A 23,719-nucleotide genomic window follows, 5' to 3' on the forward strand; every position below is an offset into this window, starting at 1 on the left:
TCTCCTCTTGTTTGTCCCTAAGAGTCTGGACTGGAAGTGACCTCTTATCTAAAATTTTTGTCTGCCAGGAATTGAAAATTTGTCAGGTCTGCAGCAGAGGAAGCCAGCCACATTCAGTTAAGAGGCCTGAGAAATAAGGTACACCAACAACATAGACAATGAATAATTTCTAGACCCTCATAGGTGTGTCAGATTGCTGCCTTCTTTAAAATTTTTACTTATTTATTTATTTTAGCATTTCACTGAAAAGTTTTTGTTGGTCTTGGTCTTCTGGATGGAAATGGAAATTTATTTTTCAGGAAGGAGTATCCCATCATGCTTCATGCTTCACCTGTAACCAGTGCATGGCCTCCTCTTTGCTGATCCTGTTTTTGTATTTGGCCACAATGTAGCCTGCCCTGTGCTTCTTGTCTGCAATGCTGAAACTTGACTTAGAACCACATGGAAATCTAGGCTGTAGATACCAATGCTTGGATCATGTTTGATCCCCAGATTGATGTGTTCCTGAATCCCCAAACCAAGGATTCCAGTACTGGAGAAGTTAACTCATACTCCAGCACTTTTAGACCTTTCTCTAGGAATTCCTCTGCCTTGACCCCATGGAATGTGCAGTGGACAGCAATCTTTTCATTTCTCTTGATGCCAAAGGATCTGATGGTGTGTCTAGCTTTGGAGAACACAAAAGGTCTGGCCTGTCAACTGCCCCAGTATCTTAGCTGCCTGAGTCAGTCTGTCCATTCTCCTTCCACCCTACAGATACTGAGGCAGAGCTTGTAGATGGGAAGTGCCCACATGGAGTTCTCTTTTCTGCCTTGATCTGGTGCAATGATGGGGAACAGGAAGAGCCAGAGTACTGCTTGTTAAGTGTATTCAAACTATGGCTCTAATTCTCATACTTAATATTAAAAATGGCACAATATCACCCAGGATAACTGAGAATTAAATGGGCCCTTGGGAAACTTTCTAAAAAAATTTTTTTTTAACGTTTATTTATTTTTGAGACAGAGAGAGACAGAGCATGAATGGGGGGAGGGGCAGAGAGAGAGGGAGACACAGAATCTGAAGCAGGCTCCAGGCCCTGAGCGGTCGGCACAGAGCCCGACGCAGGGCTCAAACTCACAGACCACGAGATCATGACCGGAGCTGAAGTTGGACGCTCAACCGACTGAGCCACCCAGGCACCCCGGGAAACTTTCAATATGAGCAAAACATTCATTTGAGAAGTATCTATAAGAAAGGAGAAGGGGTATAAAATTCCATATATCCATGGTTTGACTGCATTTTTACATGAAAGTTCTTACATTCAGATTCCAGGTTGTTTTGATTAAATATTCCTTGGCCAGAAAAATTATAAGTATACAAAGTTTTATATCCCTCTGCATTACCCAGATCACCACTTGAACATAATGACATTTATGTCAGTGGCTAACATTCCATAACCCTCTTTATAACCCATTTTCCTTCCATTTTCTCACACCAGAAATGTTCAGAGCCTAATTGCTTAAAATTAATCTTTTTGGGGGGCACCTGGATGGCTCAGTTGGTTAAGTGTCCAACTCTTCATTTTGGCTCAGGTCATGATCTCCTCTGTCAGCAAGGTGTCTGCTTGAGATTCTCCCTGTCTCTCTCTGTCCCTTCCCCACATTATATATAATAATATGTATTATACATATTATTATATATAATATTATATTATATATATTATATATGTAATATATAATATATATGTATAATATATAATATTACATATAATATTATACATATATTATTATATATAATATATATATTATTATATATAATAACATATATATTTTCCCAGAGATTTACTTTATATAGAGTCATTTTCTAGAAACAGTTTTGATTATTTTGATCTCCTTCATGTAGTTATTTTGTTTTCCATGGTTACCCATATTTTCTTTTATACATACTTAACACTTTTTAGATTCATAAACATTTTACTCTGACTTAATGAATTAAATAAAGTATTAGGAATATGTTTAGAGAGAACTGTAAAAGCCATATAATAGTGTATTCAACTAAATAGGACTTTGTTTTTCCTTATTCTCAAAAAGACTGAAGATGGAGTAGGCACTATAACCAAGATGGCAACGTAGATTGTTTCCAACATCAGACTCACTCACAAACAGACCAACTAACAACTATTAATACACAAGATGCCATTTTGAAAGCCCCGGAACCCAGGTATAGGGCTGAAGCATCCCCCTAGACCATAATGCAGAGAAGGGCTGCATTAGAAGGTTAAGAGGAGTAGAACAGCTACACTGGACCATATCACCCTTTCTCTAAGCTGGCACAGCACTGCACTGAGAACCAACCACTCCCTGCCCCCCACCCCCAGCCTATGGTTTCTCCAGTGGGAGAAGAGAGTCCAAGGTGTATATCTAAGGTGCCCAGCAAATGGGACACTTCCCGGGAGGCCTATTTGGGTCTTGCCTCAATGAGGAATTCTGGGACTAGCCCACTGGATTGAGGTAGAGATGGAGAAGGTGGTGAGACTTACAGCAACCAGTGCCTAGACCTTGGAGGACCTAGCTCCTGCTTGTGGCTATGTCAAAGCAGAGACCCTAGCCAGAGGTTCCAGAAGTGGGATTGCTGGATCACATGATGGTTCTGTTTCTAATTTTTTGTGCAGTCTCCATACTGTTTTCCACAGCTGTTGTATCATTTTATATTTCTGCCAACAGTGTATAGGGTTCCAATTTCTCCACAACTTTGCCAACTCTTATTATCTTAAAAAATTATTATTAGGCCTATGCCATGAAATTTATTCCCCTTTGCTTTACCTAGACCAGTGGAAGGAAATACATATCTTCTTATGTATTTATTTATTTATTTATTTATTTCTGAAGGAGGGAAAGCCTTCCACTTAGAGGAATTGCCAGGTATGATTCCCCTTCCTAGAATCTGTATCTGAGAAGATTTCTTTTTGTGTCAAGACTTAGAAGAAGGAGGCCTTGGGCTTTCTGCCCTAACCTCTACCTATTATTTTAGTATTATATTACAGATTCCTGTCTCTTTCTTGGGGATGAGAGAGTCACCCTTAAGAACCAAAAAAAAACGAATGGCTAGGCGCTCTCCTTTCTGTTTTAACTAATAAAATGCTAACCTGAAATGCTCACATGTCTGGGAAGAATGGAATATTCAGTCAAAACAAGAAGAAAATACTGCCATGACAGAGAAATACAAGTACTGTATGATTTCACTTATGTATGCAACATAAAAAAGCCGAACTTATACAAACAGAGAGTAAACTAGGCAACTGCCAGTGGTACAGGATAAAGTGGGAATAAATGGGTGAATGTGGTCAAAGGATATAAACTTTAGTTATAAAATAAATAAATTCTGAGATTGTAATGTACTGTATGGCCACTATAGTTAACAATACTGTATTGTATATTTAAAATTGCTAAGAAAATAGATCTTAAAAGTTCTTAACACACACACACACACACACACACACACACACACAAAGTAACTATATAGATGATGGATGTATTAACTAACTTAAGAATGGTAATCATTTCACAATACATACATGTACCAAATCATCATGTTATGTTCATATACACCGTATACATATACACAATTATATGTCAATTATATATACCAACAAGGGAAAACATTTAAATAATTGAAAAAAAAGACCAGAGAAGGTAATTTCAGTTGAATCCACAGTACTTCTTATTTATCTCCAATGTGCATGAATTCTATTCTCCAAATCATCCCATCATCCAAAATAGATGCTAATATGAGCTGTTTCATCAGTGATACAGGCAACAGAAAGGAAGGTAACAGAAGAAATTAAAGACACTTCCAAGGTTTGCAGAAAAATTTAAATCTCAGTGATGAAAGTCATATAACTTTGCTTAGTTATGGCCAACAAATAAAGGTTTTCAGATATAATATGTAGTCTTCATGTTTCTAAAGTGTTCAGTTGCTTGTGGTCAATCAACCATCACACTCATTTTAACTAAAGCATTTGGACAATGCAGCTCTTCAATTGATTATTTTTGTGTTTCAACTAAAAAAGATATCTGTGATTTCACACATTTCTAATTTATGCTGAAGATCATATATCTAGCTAAATTTGGAAATTATATTACTGTGGAAGAGGCAAGAGACAGAATTGAATTGTCAGTCCTTTTTTTATATAATATCTGCATTTCAAGTTCATGTTCTGTGCTGAATTGTGTTGCCCACCATTATTTATATGTTGAAGTCCTAACTCCCCATACCTCAGAATGTAAATGTATTTGGAGATAAAATCTTTAAAGAGGTAATAAAGTCAAAAATCAAGTTGTTTTTTTTTTTTAAGGTGAGCCTCTATCCTATCTGACTGATCCTTATAAGAAGCAAAAAAAAAAAAAAAGTTAAAAATCTAACATTTGTTGAATAATGATAAGAAAATGGTTTTGAATATTTCAGGCAAAGGGAAGACAAGGAGTAAAGGACTTGAGGAAGAAATGTGTTGGTAATGTGTGGGGAAGAGCAAGGAGACAAATGTCAAGCATTGAGCTTTTTATTTAAAATTTCAAAAGTAGGGGCACCTGGGTGGCTCAGTCGGTTGAGTGTCCGACTCATCTCAGGTCATGATCTCACAATTCGTGAGTTCGAGCCCCATGATGGGCTCTGTGCTGACAGCTCTGAGCCTGGAGCCTGCTTAGGATTTTGTGTCTCCCTCTCTTTATGCTCCTTTCCCCCTCACCCTGTCTCTCTCAAAAAAAAATGAACATAAAAAAATTTAAAAATAAAAAATTTTCAAAAGTATACATATATACATATGTATTTCTTTTTTTACTGCTTTATTGAAACATAATTAACATAGAACATTGTGTAAGTTTGAGGTGTACAACATAGTGATTTTATATATGCATATATATGCAAAATGACTACCACAAAAAGATTAGTTAACACATCCATAATAGTAATATATATAGAATATTATATATGTACATATATATTATACATAATATGTATGTAATATATATGTATATATTATATTATTATACTATACATATATGTGTATATTATATATATTATATGCATATGCATATATAATATATTATATTATATATGTACTTATATATGTATAATATATATTATATATGTACATATACATGCATATGTGTATTATACATTATATATATTATATATATGTAATAGTTGGTAATTGGTAATATATTACATATATATATATATGTTATTGGTCAAAAGATATAAACTTTCAGTTATAATATCAAAAAAAAAAAGTCTGGCAATGTAGTGTACAACATGATGACTATAGTTAACAGTACTGTATTGTATAGTTGAAAGTTTCTAAAGGAAGTAAATTAATTTTAAAAGTTCTTACCACACACACACAACTATATATATTTTAATTGAATTTCTGAGTAGAAGTCTTTGCTTTCCTTTAGACAATGTAAAATAAAAATAATATAGCCCCTTTCTTCATTAAGGAAAATATTTTTTAAAATGTGAATATTATTTTGAAATGAATATGCTTCTATTACAAAGAAGCTATAAAGCAAATCACTTTGGGCTAAAAATATTCAGGCACTATGTTAAAATCCATTCACTTTGATCATAAGGCAAGCTAAGAATACATAAGTTTGTGATACAGAAAATTAACTAAAGAACTTGCCCCTATTGAAATTGGGAGAGAAATTTATATATAAATTCATTTCAATCATGATTGAAAGTTTTCTTATTTTGTGTTCACATGCAATTTAGTGTAAAAGTGTAAGGGCTCTCTTCTTACAGATTTATAAGACAACTACATCTTGAATTCAATTTTAAATCCACTGGCTTAAGGTATTTTCCTGGAGACAAGAAATATGTGTTTGTAAGAAACAAAAAATCCATAAAAATACATACCTATTGTCCATAAATAACAACATCATATTTTTTTCTTGTTTCTTTTTAAATCTTAAAATACATATAAGAAGTTACAGGAAGTTTTGGTTGTTGTAGATATCAATTATGATATCTTATACATCATTTGTTAAGTAGGTATTAAGACGAAATTATCAAAAGTGATTTTTTGAGTTTCTAAACATGGAATATGTTTTATACTTTTACATTAACTTCCATTATGACAATATTTTAAGGTTGCATACCATAATCATGAAAAATATTTTTCCATATTACCATTCAAAAAATGTATAGTCAGAACTCTTGTGCACTAGGTATCTCAAAAAAGAGAATAAAGCACACTGCTTACTCTCAAGAAGCTCACAGTCTAGCAGGGACGCCATTCTAATAAACAGAATACTGCATTCAGTATGAGAGGTGAAATGATCGTTGGATGCCTAGGGTGATATGATAGACAATAGACAATAAGGGTGGGGCAATAAATTAATTCAACAGTCATTCAGCAAATATTTCTTAACCTTTCACTATGTGCCAGACATTATTTTAATTGCTGGGGACATGGTGGTGGACAAAACTACATTAAATGGTTTACATTTCATCATGGGAGACAGATAATAGGCAAAAAAACACAGGTGAGCATTACGTCATACAGTGGTAAGGGCTTCATGCCTCACGGGACTTCTGAATTTGAACTTGCCAATCATCCGAGTATAGGGAAGACTTGCTTAAGGTAACTTGACTGGGATCAGAAATCATGTCAGGTGTTATTCTCACTATCACAATGTGGAGAGAACAGAAGGTAAAAAGTCAATGAAAATAATTGTTCTAGCAGTGTTCTGTTTCCGGGTTTGTACACACATATGGAAAGCATGATCAAGAATGACTACAAAAGAATTCAAAGTGTGTTTGAATAAATGATATATGGTATGTGGTAAACACAGGCAAAGATTTGGCTATTGGGTAGCTCAAGTGAGTAGAAATAAGGTTTGGCATCAAAGGGTGAAATGAAGGGGAAAAATTTTAACCATTTTTAATTTTCCCCTCTCATCTTATATATATGGGTCATACTTTTTAACCTGTCCAGATACTGTGGGATGAGGTGGAATTAATGGATATGGAGGGAAACTTTTATATTTCTGTATGTGACACAAAGGAAAATGCAGCAACAACTTTGTGTGTGTGTGTGTATGCCGGGGGTGGAAATGGAAATTAAGAAAAAAGATAAAGGACAAATGTCCATTTAGAGAAAAATATTTAAGGTCTTACTTGGAGATAAGTATTATAACCCCAACTCTTGTTTCCTCGTGATATCTACATCTGCGTCATGATACCTACATCTACCTTACTGCATAAGACTTTTGTTAATGGGTCTATTGCTTTGTTGAAAAGGCTAAACCACAATTATTCAAGAAAAGTCAATATATGAAGTTTGGTATATAGTCAGTTTGACCCACAGGTACATATGAAATGTACATATGAAATATTTCTAAAATGGTTCTGTTACTGAATTTGGGCAGTATAGTAAAGCAGTCAGGACAAGTGTGCTGGCTATGGAGCCAAACAATTGGTGTTCACATCCTGCCTTCAGCCTTTACTGTGTGGCCTTGAGCATGATAATTGACCTCAGCGTGTCTCATTTTCTTCATCTGTAAAATAGAGAATATAAGTGTATTACATTATGATTTTTGTGAGGATTAAATAAAGTAACATGTAGTTTATCAGTACAAAGTCTTAATAAAGGTTAGTAATTTCTATCTTTAGTTATCTCAATAGAAAATACTTATAACTTCTTAAATCACTCTCTTATCTTGCCTCATTTGCAACATGAAAGAAAAAGGTAAATTATGTATAATATTACAACTATTATAAAACTATCAGAGAGTTAAAATAAAAAAATAATAGAAGATTAAGTAATTCAAATAATATAACTAGATTTTTATTTTTGGTAGAATAAAAAAGTTATTATGTGTCTAAATTGCAAGAGGAAGACTAGGATAACTGAGTCTATTTCAGTTTAGGACACTGAGTATCTGAAATTATGTGAGGATTTCAAAGGCAGTGTCAACCATTAAGTGTATATTGTTGTTTTTTAAAACTTTGTTTTCACAGTAAACCTTTATGGTAAAATAATGTTTTTTTGAACCTAATAATTAAAAAAATGTATTTGTAAGGTTATGTGTGCATTATTAGCTCCTGTTGTTAAATTTAAGCATCTTAATTAGTTAGAGATTGCATTTTTACTGCAAGTAAAAGAGAATATAACTAAAAAACGGCTTAAACAAAGTTTGCATTTTCCTTACATAAGAGAATTCCAGAAGCAAATACCCCAGGACAAATATAGCAGCTCTTTTTTGTTATAAAATGCCCACACCTTTCCTCATGCCCAGTCGTCTTTATCATATGGTTTGTCACCTGATAGTTATGAACAGGAGTTCTATATCCAGTATCAGGAGAGTGTTCCAAAAGAAGGATAGAACAAAGAAAGGGCAAAGAACAACTGCATGTTTCAATTATTGTTTAAAAGTGTTTTTTGAAAATCAGTATCAGTAATTCTCACTTATATCTATTTGGCCAGAACAATAAATAAAGTTCAAGTGCTAAGCTTTCTAAGAGAGAAGGGGAAAACTGATGTTTTGTGAGTAGTGTCTACCTGTCTAAATAAAAACAAATCCAGAGTCAAAGAATAGTGATTTTTATTTTATTATTTTTTATTTAAACATTAAATTTAAATGTTTATTTATTTGTTTATTTTTTATTTGTTTATTTATGTATTTATTTATTTAGAGCCAGAGAGAGCAAGAGCAGGAGAGAGGCAGAGAGAAAAGGAAAGAGACAACCCCAAGCAGGCTCCATTCCGTCAGTGCAGACCCAACGCTGGGCTCAGTCTCACCAATCCTGAGATAATGAGCCGAAATCAAGAGTCAGATGCTTAACCAACTGAGCTACCCAAATGTCCTGCCATTTTTAATTTTAAGTAATTCTTTTTAAATTGCTGCTCTTTACACCAATTGCTTATTCTGAAAAAAAAACCAATAAATCAATGAGGTTTAACAATTTGAATATATAGAATAATTATATTTTAATAATAATAAGCAAATGTTTTCCTTAAATTTAATAGACTAAGAAAAACTCTTAAATGGTGATCTCATATATATATATATATATACACCATGGGCTGTACAGAGTAGTTAAAATAAATATCTATAGGGATATTTGGAAATCCTTCAAAACATGTTATAGAGCTATTTCTTGATAGCCTTTGGGAATAAATAAATTTCAATTCCAGATAATTTTTAAATCTACCTTTCTATCTGGTTTCTCATGAACAGAATCAAGCAAAAATACAAAACACTTTAAGATCATCACAAAGGATGTGAAGCATCATAAACTTGCCCAATGACCTTGAGATATTAAATACTTCATGCTGAATGCATGAATATATTTATTCAACACATATTTACTTTGAACCAATTAAGTATTACCCTATGCACAGTGCAATGGTAGTATTGAGATTCTATGATTTAACTTAACGTTTTGAAAGGTTTTATATAATTAACTGTTTTGTGGATGATCAAAGGAAAAATAAGTTAAGTTCTTTTTTGAAAATATTTTTTCTTGTTTTATTAAAAAGCTGTCTTTGAACTGTCAGCACTAAGCTTAGTATAATTATCTTGATGATGCGAGGAAGCCCAAGCTGGTTGTAAGTCACAAGAAATGGCACAAAGCTAAAAGGAAGATGAAATCAAGTGAGTGGATAAAATATTCTTCTTTCATAGGTGGGATCTAAGAAGGGATGTACTTCACAAATATTCCTTTCAGTTTGAGAGCAATTCAAAAAAGGAAAGAGTCAAGAGCACCATTGCTTCAAAAGCTGACCTAGAATAGCTTTTCAATGTAACAGAAAGTATTCTCACTGGGGAAAGCAAAGGATGCAATAACTACATGATTTTAACCTAGATCTGGTTCATACAAGTGCCACCTCCTGGAATGGAGCTAGTTCAAGTGGTTACATCAAGTCAAAACGTGAAGATTGTATGCATCTTTCAGAATTCTGAGTTCAAACTTCATTTGGTTGAAATAAATTGTGCTTCATCTTAATTCTTGTTTCAAGCCAGGATGCACATGCTGATTGATTTATTGCATCAAGTGATAAATTTTCTGAACAATAATATATTCCCCCCCCCCACTTTAAAATAGCTTACAGGAAAAATGAACCAAGGAAAATTAATCCTATACAGAAGAATGCCATGATGAAAGTAATACAGAGAAATAAATTGTATTTCCAGATATTACACTTCTCACTCAAGATATAAGAATCCCCGAGAAGTTGGGAAAAAAGAAAATAATAGGCTCTTACTGGGTGATTAATATATTTTTTCTTTTTAAATTGTTATTATCAGTGTTATCAATGCTGCAATCACTCCCATGTTCAGTGAGTTTCTCTAGGGAGAACAAATAACTGATTTGATGTTATTTATCTGACCAGCTTGTATTGGTCTAACAAATGTAATGATTTAAAATTTCTTGATCAGCCACTAGGAAACTTTACAAAGCTATCTTTAAATATACATATAAATTTATTATTATATAAACATATTTTTCTTACAAATAATTTTAACTCTTCAGTCAATGTCAAATTCCACCCCCTACCTCTGGGAAAAAAATAATCATGAAGAAACATATTTTTTGTTTGTGTGAATGATATGTTTGGTAAACTTATCAAACTATCATCATTCAAAACATAATCGTGGGAGAGGGAAGATGGCGGCGTAGGAGGATATTGGGCTCACCGCGCGTCCTGCTGATCACTTAGATTCCACCTACACCTGCCTAAATAACGCAAAAAAATGCCAGAGGATTAGCAGAACGGAGTCTCCAGAGCTAAGGGCAGACGAAAGGCCCATGGAAGAGGGTAGGAAGGTCGGCGAGGCGGTGCGCGCTCCACAGACTGGCGGGAGGGAGCTGGGGCAGAGGGGCGGCTCGCCGGCCAAGCAGAGCCCCCTAGTCTGGCTGGCAAAAGCCGAGGGGCCTGACGGACTGTGTTCCCACAGCAAGCGCGACTTAGCATCTGGGAGGTCATAAGTTAACAGCTCTGCTCAGAAAGCGGGAAGGCTGGAGGACAAAGGGAGGAGGAGCTGCTGAGCCCCCGGAGGACAGAGCTCAGTTTGGTGGGGAACAAAGGCGCTCGCCAACGCCATCTCCCTCGCCCATCCCCCAGCCAAAATCCCAAAGGGAACCAGTTCCTGCCAGAGAACTTGCTCGCTCCGGGCAAACACCCAACTCTGTGCTTCTGCGGAGCCAAACCTCCGGCAGTGGATCTGACTCCCTCCCGCTGCCACAGAACCCCTCCTGAAGTGGATCACCTAAGGAGAAGCCAGCTAAGCCTGCCCCTCCTGCCCCCATGCACCTTGCCTACCCACCTCAGCTAATACGCCAGATCCCCAGCACCACAAGCCTGGCAGCGTGCAAGTAGCCCAGACGGGCCACGCCACCCTACAGTGAATCCTGCCCCTAGGAGAGGGGAAGAGAAGGCACACACCAGTCTGACTGTGGCCCCAGCGGTGGGCTGGGGGCAGACATCAGGTCGGACTGCGGCCCCGTCCACCAACTCCAGTTATACACCACAGCACAGGGGAAGTGCCCTGCAGGTCCTCACCACTCCAGGGACTATCCAAAATGACCAAACGGAAGAATTCCCCTCAGAAGAATCTCCAGGAAATAACAGCTAATGAACTGATCAAAAAGGATTTAAATAATATAACAGAAAGTGAATTTAGAATAATAGTCATAAAATTAATCGCTGGGCTTGAAAACAGTATAGAGGACAGCAGAGAATCTCTTGCTACAGAGATCAAGGGACTAAGGAACAGTCACGAGGAGCTGAAAAGCGCTTTAAATGAAATGCAAAACAAAATGGAAACGACGACGGCTCGGATTGAAGAGGCAGAGGAGAGAATAGGTGAACTAGAAGATAAAGTTATGGAAAAAGAGGAAGCTGAGAGAAAGAGAGATAAAAAAATCCAGGAGTATGAGGGGAAAATTAGAGAACTAAGTGATACACTAAAAAGAAATAATATACGCATAATTGGTATCCCAGAGGAGGAAGAGAGAGGGAAAGGTGCTGAAGGGGTACTTGAACAAATTATAGCTGAGAACTTCCCTGAACTGGGGAAGGAAAAAGGCATTGAAATCCAAGAGGCACAGAGAACTCCCTTCAGACGTAACTTGAATCGATCTTCTGCACGACATATCATAGTGAAACTGGCAAAATACAAGGATAAAGAGAAAATTCTGAAAGCAGCAAGGGATAAACGTGCCCTCACATATAAAGGGAGACCTATAAGACTCGTGACTGATCTCTCTTTTGAAACTTGGCAGGCCAGAAAGGATTGGCACGAGATCTTCAGTGTGCTAAACAGAAAAAATATGCAGCCGAGAATCCTTTATCCAGCAAGTCTGTCATTTAGAATAGAAGGAGAGATAAAGGTCTTCCCAAACAAACAAAAACTGAAGGAATTTGTCACCACTAAACCAGCCCTACAAGAGATCTTAAGGGGGATCCTGTGAGACAAAGTACCAGAGACATCACTACAAGCATAAAACATACAGACATCACAATGACTCTAAACCCGTATCTTTCTATAATAACACTGAATGTAAATGGATTAAATGCGCCAACCAAAAGACAGGGTATCAGAATGGATAAAAAAACAAGACCCATCTATTTGCTGTCTACAAGAGACTCATTTTAGATCTGAGGACACCTTTAGATTGAGAGTGAGGGGATGGAGAACTATTTATCATGCTCCTGGAAGCCAAAAGAAAGCTGGAGTAGCCATACTTATATCAGACAAACTAGACTTTAAATTAAAGGCTGTACAAGAGATGAAGAAGGGCATTATATAATAATCAATGACCAAGAAAATGACCAAGAAATAACACATGGACTATTATTTGCAGCAAAATTTAAATAGCTCCCATTTGTATTCTCGTATTTCATAAAGGTATGTTGTAATATTATGGCAATAAAGCAGAGGAGAGGAAATAACTAGAGAAATAAATGATAGATTAATGAAACCACATCAACTACTGATAAAAAATATAGGCAGAGAAACTAAGGATAGTTTTGGTTGCTTGCTTTATCTTTCTTTAGTAAGTGATTTATACCTTTATATGATATAACAAACCATCTTTATATAGAACAGGATGCAAAATTTATATAAATTTTAAATAAAATATGAGTTTTCAGAGAAATTCTTTCTTTAAAAATATATTATTGGTTATACTTCACTAGACTCTTGAGGGACATGTTTATTTCAAATTGTCGTTAGTTTTGAGAGAGATAAATAATCAAGTGAAAAATACAAGTTATTTTAAAATGTAGTGTAATTGATATGCAAGTGTGGTATATTGGTAACAAGTAGTAAAGGTAAATATTTCATAGGTTTAAGGAGGGAATGGGGAGATGGCTGTGAGTGAAGAAGATTTAAAATTTATAAAGAAAATAGAAGTATGGTGTTCAAAAGTCTGTTTCAGTGTTTTATAGCCATAGCTTGTAGACACACTCAAACTCCCCAAAAGCTTTCCATCTGCCATTCTGGATGCATAGATCTATGCATTCAAATAAAAGACAAGAACTGAGATAGTTAATTTTTGTTTACTTGTTACAAACCTTAGAGAAAAAATAAAACTTACATGATATGGGTGGCAGGAAGCCATGAGAATATGAGTGTGAAGGATTAGTCTTTGCCATTAATCTTATGAATAGAAGTAGAGAACAATATGGAAGAAATTCTATGCAAGGTAAAAGTCTTAGAAAAGTGAGGGTGTAAGGAGGGTACTGAATAGACCAGTAGAACAAAAGATCACTTATAATGTGGTATCAGGAGAAAAGAAGGGATTAATAAAAATAATAGGCTGTGGAAGGTGTAAAAGCTGAGTATGAACTTTAATACAGGCAATACAAAATAACTCGATGATACAAGGTTTTATTAGGAATTTTCTGGCAAATGCGAGATTGCTTCATGGAGAAAAGGACACCATTTAGAAAGCAATTTCAATATTATGAAAGTGAGGCAATGTGGGAGGATATAAGAGGACATATTGGTTATGCAAAGATACTGGATTTTATCCAGAAAGCAATGAACTGTAATTTGCATTTTAGAAATTTCACTATGCAGTGTGGATAATATCCAGAAAGAAGACACAATTGGAGGTAGTGGGATAAATTGGGAGAATTCTGCTTGATTCAGAGAAGAAATAATTATGTTGGAGAGAAGACAATAAATTCAATAACTATTTCTGAGTTTAAATTGTCAGTACTTAACAACAAATTGAAAATGAGGCTGTTGATGGAGACGATGCAGTTAAAGGAGATTCATTGCTTTCTGGCTTGAGCAAGTGGAAACAGAGGGCCATTCTGAGATGTATCAGATAATTGGCTGGAGAAGTTTCATGGTATTGAGGGTGGCAATTAGTGACAGTTTCAGTTTACAACAAATTGGTTCCATTATCTGTGGATATCTGGATGGAGGCTGGATGACTGTCTCTTATGTTGGATATTTTGGGTCTGAGGTTAAAGAAATATTTAATATTTTCAGGGTTGGGGGATAATGTTAAAAAGAATGAGGATTTGAAGACAGAGAAAAAAGAGTAAAACAAGGGAAAGAAAGAAAGAAAGAAAGAGATGTATAAATAACATATAAAACTAAACACCCGAAAAACAAATAATCCAATTAAAAATGGGAAGGAGACATGAATAGACATTTTTCTAAAGAAAACACAGACAGCTAACAGAGACATGAAAGGATATTCATCATCACCCATCATCAGGGAAATATAAATCAAAACTAGAATGAGATGTCACCTCGCTCCTGTCAAAATGGCTGAAATAAGTAATACAAGAAACAATAGGTGTTGATGAGGAGGTGGAGAAAGGGGAATGTCCTTATGTTGTTGATGGGAATGCAAACTGTTGCAGCCACTCTGGAAAACAGTTTGGAGGTTCTTCAAAAAGTTAAACATAGAATTACACTATGATGTAGCAATTGCAGTGATAGGTATTTACCCAAAGAATACAAAAATACTAATTCAAAGGGATACATGCACCCTAACTTTTCTTGCAGCACTATCTACAATAGCCAAATTACAGAAAGAACCCAAATGTCCATCGACTGATGAATGCTATTAGTCGGCCATCAAAATGAATGAAATCTTGTCATTTGCAATGACATGGATGGAGCTAGAAAGTCGTATGCTAAATGAAATAAGTCCATGAGAGAAAGACAAATGCCATATGATTTCACTCATATGTGGAATTTAAGAAACAAAACAAATGAACATAGGGGGAAAAAAAAAAACCAGAGAGGAAAACCAAGAAACAGATTCTTAGCTATAGAGAAAAACTGATACTAGAGGGGAATTGGGAGGAAGGATGGGTTAAATAGGTGATGGATATTAAGGAGAGCATTTGTGTTGAGCACCGGGTATTGTATGTAAGTGTTGAATCACTAAATTCTACACCAGAAACTAATACTACACTATATGTTACCTAACTGAAATTTAAATAAACAACAAATTGAAAAAATAAAAATGCAAAGACAGGCCACAGAGTAGGATAAAATATTTGCAAAGGATATATATCTTAAAAGGACTATGATCCAAAATATACAGAAAACTTTTAACACTCAATGAAAAAACAACAGAGAAGTGTTTAAATATGGCCCAAAGACCTGAACAGATACCTCATCAAAAAAGATATACAGATAGCAAGAGAGCATATGAAAAGATGCTCCAAATTGTTTGCTATAGGGAAGTGCAAATTAAAACAATAGTGAGAAATCTCTACACATCTATTAGAATGGCAAAATCCAGAACACTGACAACAATAAACACTGAGAATATGGAACATTAGGAATTTTCATTCACTTTTGGTGAGAATGCATAATGGTACAGCCACTTTGGAAAGACAGTTAGGTGGTTTCTTACAAAACTAAACATACTATTGATCCAGCAATCATGCTCTTTGGAATTCACTCAATAGAGAAGATTTATGGTCTACATTAAAATGCCCACAGATATTTATAGTAGTTTTATTCATGATTGCTAATACTTGAAAACAATTAAGATGCCCTTCAGTAGATAAATGAATAAACAGTGGTGCATACAGACAATGGAATATTTTTAGCGCTAAAAAGACGCTAAAGAAACTTACTTGCATATTATTAACTGAAAGAAGACACTCTGAAAAGGGTACATGCTATATGATTCCAATTATGACCTTCTGAAAAAGACAAAGTTATGCAGACAATGAAAAGTTCAAGGATTACTAGGAGTTAGGAAAGGGGAAAGAAGAACGAACAGGCAGAGAACAACGATTCTATGGCAGTGAAGCTATTCTGTATAGTAGTACAATGGTGGATATATATCGTTATACTTTTGTCGAAATCTATCGAATGTACCATACCAGAGTGAATTCCGATGTAAACTATAGGCTTTGAGTGATAATGTGTTAATTGAATGTAATAAATATACCATTGTGGTGCTCAATGTCAATAGTAGAGGAAGTCGTTGGCAAAGTGGGGGAAGGGAGGGATACAGGAGTATATGCGAACTCTCTGTAATTTCTGCTCAATTTTGTTGTGAACCTAAACTACTCTATGAAAATAAGTTTACTAATTTAAACTCATACCATACACACATACGACTTCATGTGATATTGGTTAGTTTTATGCTCCATGTATATTTGTTTATGATAAGATTGCTTCACAAAGAAAGTTCAATAACTTGTAAGGATTCAAGAATCTGTATCTATACTTATATCTCATAAGATAGGAAAAAAGCAGAAAGAAAAGGTAGGGTAAGGACAGAGATTAGTCAATAATTAATTGAAGATATCCATGACATTTACCTTCACGCTTTAATGGACCATGAATTTGGCTTGAAGCTTGTTAGAAATGCCCATAAAAGAGGGTATTGTGATCATTTACACATTTTACCGTGATCATAAGATTAAATATGTTCTTGGAGGAAGAACAGTTGTTCTTTAAATTCTGTGCTAACATTGCTTTGGCATAGCTGCAATGGGGCTTTGCTTCCTGGACAAATCTTACAGCATTTTCTTCCATTTGGACTGATAAGGAATTTCATGAAAGCAATTCTTCAGGAGGGCAGGGTGGAGCAAGAAAATGCAACCTAGTTACTCTTTGTTGATTTTATGTAACATAGCAGCAGACACAAGGAAATGTATCCTATTTGAAGGACTCAGTATACAGATCTGACAATGAAACAAATATGTGCTCAACCAAAGTTTCCAGTGTAATTCTGTTGAACACAAAATGTCTCTGCATATAGTCATCCAGGCATTCAGAGATGATGAATGACTTTAGCTTGTCTTAAGCTTCTACACCCTAGGTTGCATATGCATGCTGTCCATCAGAGAGGAATTCATGCAGTGAGACATGGAAAGAGAAGAGTAGACTAGGGCAAAGGAGATCAGTGTGCTTCAAGCTGAAATGTTTTTACAATTCCTTTATTTTTTTTGTGACCTAGTTTACCTATACGGCTTTTTGGAAAAGTGCTCTTTGTTTATATCAAATTGTAAAAGTATTGTAAGTTATAAAACACTCAAACAATTTTACATGTAAAAATATATGTCAGGTATAGATTTGAGTCCATAAGCCAATTCACTTACTTTGAATAGGATTATAATAAACTGTGGCAAGTAAATAAGATAGAGAAAGCAAAATATGCTGTGATGCACATGTAAGTGTTCTGTGAAGAAATATTTGTGCTTAATTGTAACCTCAAATTTCATTTCATATAAGAAAACAGAATTTCTCGCTAAGATACATTTTCAATTCATTTTCTTATTTTACTATCTTTCTGAGTAGCTTGACCACAAATAGAAATAAATAACTTCTGCCTTAAGAAACACACACAGATAGTTACAGTATTTTAAGAATTAGAAATCTTAGAACATCATAAACTTGATAATGTAAAGATCAGTCTTGTTAACGACATGTCACTACTGCATGATATTATTTTGGCCAGTACAGATTTTAAGTTCAAATGCCAATATGGTCCAAGCAGATATCCCAACTGGTAAATTTTTTTTTAAATTTTTTTTTCAACGTTTTTTATTTATTTTTGGGACAGAGAGAGACAGAGCATGAACGGGGGAGGGGCAGAGAGAGAGGGAGACACAGAATCGGAAACAGGCTCCAGGCTCCGAGCCATCAGCCCAGAGCCTGACGCGGGGCTCGAACTCACGGACCGCGAGATCGTGACCTGGCTGAAGTCGGACACTTAACCGACTGTGCCACCCAGGCGCCCCCCAACTGGTAAATTTGGACAGCTGAGATCTGTGGTGACAAATAAAGCAATGCCATCAGTCATTGGTGTCCTGAAATAAACATGAACCTGAGTTATGCATATCTCCTGAATTCTGGAGAAGTATAAAGCAAACTGATTCCATCCATGTTCTGGATACACACACACACACACACACACACACACACATATACATATATATATATACATACACATATACATACATACGTATATATACACACACAGGATATTTTATACATTTGAAAAATAAACTATTTTTTTCATTCCTACCAACAGTGAACAAGGGGTTCTTTTTCTCCAGATCTTTGACAGATGAATGGATAAAGGTGAATGGATCAAGATCTGAAATATTATTCAATTATAAAAAGGATGAAATCTTGTCATTTGCAACAACATGGGTGGATCTAGAAAGTATCATGCTAACTGAAATAAGTCAGTCAGAAAAAGATGCCACATGATTTCACTAATATGTGGAATTTAAAAAATAAAACAAGTGAATAAAGGGAAAAAAAGCCAAACCAAAAAACAGACGCTTAACTATAAAGAATAAACATATAGTACCACAGGGGAGGTGGGTGGGGTGATGGGTGAAATAGGTGAAGGGAATTAACAGTATAGTTATCTTGAGCACTGAGTAATGTATGGAATTGTTGAATCACTATACTGTACACATGAAACTAATCTAAAATTTTATATTAATTACAGTGGAATTAAAATTTTTAAAAAGGTAAATTATTTTTATTAATAAGCAAAATTTTAATATTGGCATAATTATATGTTGAATAAATTGCTATTTAAAATATAGAAAAATGATATTGTCAATACATAACTAAAATAGTTTTTCTTTCACTGTTAAGAATATTCACATTTTTAAATTTTATATAATATTATTTCATTGTTGAAAATACTGACAAATACATATGTAAATTAAAAACATGCAGATCCACCAAAAAGAAAACCAGTATTAGAATTTTGGTGAATTCCCTTCCTGATATTTTATTTGAATTCCATGTAACTAATAGAAAAATTAGGATAACATATCATTTGTAGTTCTATGATCTGCCTTGTGACTATTATAATGTAACAATTTTTATACCATTAAAGTCTTTAAATATTTACTTTTTTTTTTTTTTTCAACGTTTTTTATTTATTTTTGGGACAGAGAGAGACAGAGCATGAACGGGGGAGGGGCAGAGAGAGAGGGAGACACAGAATCGGAAACAGGCTCCAGGCTCCGAGCCATCAGCCCAGAGCCTGACGCGGGGCTCGAACTCACGGACCGCGAGATCGTGACCTGGCTGAAGTCGGACACTTAACCGACTGCGCCACCCAGGCGCCCCTAAATATTTACTTTTAAATGGCTACGTGATATGCATCATATAATTGCACCATAGCTAATCAAGCAAAACTCCTAGTGTTAGGTATGTGTAATGCTCCTAACTTTTTCACTATTATGAAAAATTCTATCTATATTAAAAAAACACAAATATATAGGGACATCCGGGTGGCTGAGTCAGTTAAGCATCTGACTTTAGCTCAGGTCATGACTCACAGTTTGTGAGTTCGAGCCCCACGTTGGGCTCTGTCTGTGCTGACAGCTCAGAGCCTGGCGCCTGCTTTATATTCTGTCTGTCTCTCTCTCTCTCTCTCTCTCTCTCTCAAAAAAAAAAAAAAAAACAAAAAAAAACCCGAAAACACACATATATATATATATATATATATGTGTATTCTTCTTATTGCCAGAAGACTTACTACCAGTATGTAAAAATTTCTATCTCTGCACAAACCTATCAACTATTAATAGAAGACAAAATTTTGTCAATTTGATAAAAATAACATGAAATCTCTATTCTTGATTGTTTTCTGGTAGGTATAAGCATATTTTGCTGTTTGCTGACAATTTTTTTTCTCCCACCAATATATTTTTTTAGATTTATTCAACTTTTTAATGGGAAGAAAGTGACTGGTTATAAAAATTCAAGGACTCATGTATTAAGGATAATAATCCTTCTCTAGCATAACTGCTGCAATTATTTTCCTATATCTTCATTCTTTAATATTGTTTATTAAAGGAATGTATAAGAGATTGTAAATGTCCAATATTTATAAATCTATGTAATTTTGCAACATTTAGTAATATTGAAAAAAGGAAAAAGCTAAGATATTTATTTGTATATGCCTTAGATATATAATCATCTTTCTATGGTTTTACTCTCACTTTTTAATAAATTCTATTTCTTGTGTCAAATTAAGAATGGGAAGTCTTTAAATTCTTCTGTCTAGACAGAGTAGATAACAGGATTGGCTTAATAGCAAACTAAGTAAAGTTAGGCAAATTAACATTTTTCAGATTTGACTATAGAACTGAGGAGAAACTGCCAAATGTAATTATGAAGATTTCTTTAAGTAATCCTTTTCTCACTTCCCTAAATATGATTGAATGTGTGCTGTTGTATTCTGTAAATTCTTTGTAACAAAAATATATCTTCATTCTAGCCCCAATAGATACTCCTGTTGTATACTTCAATATTAAATTGGATCATAATAAAAATAGCTCCATCAATATTTATAAAGAAGAATTTTAAGTGATCTTTAGTCCAAGTAGGAGAGTAGAAAATGACTTTAGCAGTCAAAAATCACCTTTAACTGGTCCCAGAGGAATGAGCATACACTTGTGTTTGTAGAAGAATCCAATTATGTTGCAGACATGCATTTTTTTGATTGTGGATTTGCAGTTGGGAACTTTGGAAGTTGGAAGATTAATTGATACAATGTCATGTTAGCTATAACCACAGTATAAACCAGAGTTTTAAATGGGTGCCTCCTATGTATTTTATTCAAATATGTGCATCAAGATCATCCAAAATACAAGATTGCATCACTGAAATGGGTTTTCTTGAATAATATGTGAGATATTTCCATGGTATCCAATTTAAAAATAAATCACTTTACACATCTTAACCTTTGTCTGCTGAGGACTGCATTTTTGATACTGAGCAAGAGACCTGGATAAATAAGCAATTAAGGTGGGGTATAAGCAACACAAGAATGTGGGATTCCTGGGAAGAGAAAGGCTAGGTGATGAGTTATTACTATTCTATTTCCATTCATATCATAAAAGTGTATTGTTTAAATAACTAATCCAAATTGTTTTTGTATCAATCTGAAGAATAATGTATGCTTAGTCTCATTTTGAGATCTAGAACACTTGATACATGTTAGTACTTCATTTAACTTTGAATAATATTACCTTTAATTTAAACAGTAGGTCTTATATAAACACATAATATTCATTAAGAAAAGAATTATAAATTTTGAACCAAACTGAGAAGCTTCCTGACCTTTTTATGTTTTATATATCTAACCATGGAATATCAGTGGATAAATTATCATTACAGGAAGCAAGAAAGGATCACTGACAAATCATTTCCATGAAAAAAGTTACGAGTGATTAATTATTAATGATTAAAACCAATATAATCATGAAATATATCACAATGGATGATTTAATTTAACACTGAGTGATAGAAAGATGATGAAATAGAGTCAGGTAAATTAGAATCAAGTAGATATAAATTAGGATCTAAGAAATAAAGGTCGAAGATATTAGAAAAAATTGCCAACTTTATTTACATGAAACATTCCTGGGACTATCTCATTCAGGCTAGCTGAAGGAAGAAATAAACCTATAGAAGCAGAATTGATCCTAACTGGTAGGAGTTAAAAGTAGAGAAATGTTTCTTAGGGAAGAATGAGAGCAATAGATGGCACCTGACACATATTAGGAATTTAATAAATGGTAAATAAAATTTAAGACTGAAAATAGGTGGAGAAATGAGGATCAAACGTCATCTGCTTCTGATAGGTGTTTATTGAATGTCAAATTTAAAATAGCTACTCAAAAACTAAGATATTTTAATCAATTAATCGACACCTAATTTGATATTTATATCTTGCTAAGTACAAATTAAGCACCTGTACATACTCCTGAAGGTTAATACATTCATATGAATGCAGTTACAATTTTAGTATTTATGAAATTCTAAGTTAATTAAATGGTACAAAGAGTAATTCACTGCATATATTTAAATGGGTCTTTCTATGTATTGCTATGACTCTTTTCTTTACCCATTATTTTTTATTTATTTAAAGTTTTAACGTTTATTTTTGAGACAGAGACAGAGCATGAGCAGGGGAAGGGCAGAGAGAGAGGGAGACACAGAATCTGAAGTAGGCTCTGGGCTCTGAGCCATCAGCACGGAGCCTGAACATGGGGCACAAACCCACCAACCGTGAGATCATGACCTGAGCCGAAGTCGGACACTTAACTGACTGAGCCACCCAAGCGCCCCTTACCCGTAATTAAAAAAAAAAAACATTTCCTCTGGGTACATTTGCACAAAAAATAATCACACTCACTGGAAAAATCATAAAATTGAAATTAGAAGTTGCTTGATATTCAGTGTAAAAAAAATTGGACTGGAAAAATCTTCATTTAAATATTGAGAAAGTTAAAATTTGAAATACAATATTGTACTTCACTTAAAACATCCATACTAAAGGGTAATGAGTCTGAATGTGCATAAATTTATAATTTTATTTATCAGTTACTCTTAAACAGACAATTACCAATATTTTAGGAGTACCAGATGTCATTTAACTTTGGCATGAGTAAGTTTTATGTAAAAATATTATTAAAGCCACGAGGTGGCAGAGAAGCAAAAATAAATGACCTGAATCAATTTAAAATTATATATGAGTAAATTATGGAAATAGCCCACATGTCCATTGACTGATTTTATATATATATATATATATATATACATATATATATATACACATATACATATATATGTACACACATATATATACATATAAATATTAGTCAATTGTATTACTCATTTGTAATATTACTCAATTGTAAATTGAATATCACTCAATTGTAAAATAGAAGGAAATCTTGCCATTTGCAATGACATGGATGGAACTAGGGAGTATTTTGCTAAGTGACATAATTCAGTCAGAGAAAGACAAACACCATGTGATTTCACTCATATGTGGAATTTAAGAAACAAAGCAAATGAGGAAAAGGACAAAACAAAAAGAGAGAGAGACACACACACACACACACACAGAGGCAAACCAAGAAACAGACTCTTTTTTTTTTTAATTTTTTTTTAATGTTTATTTATTTTTGAGACAGAGAGAGACAGAGCATGAATGGGGGAGGGGCAGAGAGAGAGGGAGACACAGGATCAGAAGCAGGCTCCAGGCTCTGAGCCATCAGCCCAGAGCCCGACGCGGGGCTCGAACTCACGGACCGCGAGATCCTGACCTGAGCTGAAGTTGGACGCTCAACCGACTGAGCCACCCAGGCGCCCAAGAAACAGACTCTTAATGAGAGAGAACAAACTAATGGTTGGTTACCAGAAGGGAGGTGGTTGGGTGGGATGGGTGAAATGGGTGATGGAAAGAT

General features: G+C 34.7%; 1 pseudogene; it reads right to left on the reverse strand.

Annotated features, from left to right (window-relative positions):
- Window positions 1–288: 288 nt before the first annotated feature.
- Window positions 289–23,719, reverse strand: part of LOC125921620 (60S ribosomal protein L11-like) — a 34,989-nt pseudogene continuing 11,558 nt past the window's right edge.

This window comes from Panthera uncia, chromosome C2, assembly GCF_023721935.1.
Source record: "Panthera uncia isolate 11264 chromosome C2, Puncia_PCG_1.0, whole genome shotgun sequence".
In the NCBI taxonomy this organism is placed as follows: Eukaryota; Metazoa; Chordata; class Mammalia; order Carnivora; family Felidae; genus Panthera; species Panthera uncia.